We start from the raw sequence: 363 nt of genomic DNA, 5'->3' as shown, positions 1-363 counted from the left end.
TGTCTTTCTATTTTACACTTTAAAATCCAGAGTATATGAACATAAATATATAGTATTCACTAACGTATCCATATTTTTTGTTTTGTTCAGAAACAACAACAAAAAAAATATGTGTATATATAATAGTAACAAAAAAGAGGATTTAGATTCTTGATGAGGCACGCGAGACGAATAGGAGAGTAGTGAGAATCTGTTAGGAAAAGGAAGAAGAATATCTACCGAGAAACTAATGGGGGAAATAGTGAAAAATCTGTCATGAGTCGAACACACTTTAAATTCCAAGTAGAGATAACGGGGTATGTCAAGAAGATAAATCGATCTTCATACTTGACACTTTTTTTTATTTGCTGTCGATAGGGTATG

This window comes from Penaeus monodon, chromosome 25, assembly GCF_015228065.2.
Source record: "Penaeus monodon isolate SGIC_2016 chromosome 25, NSTDA_Pmon_1, whole genome shotgun sequence".
NCBI lineage: Eukaryota > Metazoa > Arthropoda > Malacostraca > Decapoda > Penaeidae > Penaeus > Penaeus monodon.
The sequence above is the reverse complement of the archived record's forward strand: the minus strand, read 5'-3'. Positions refer to the sequence as shown.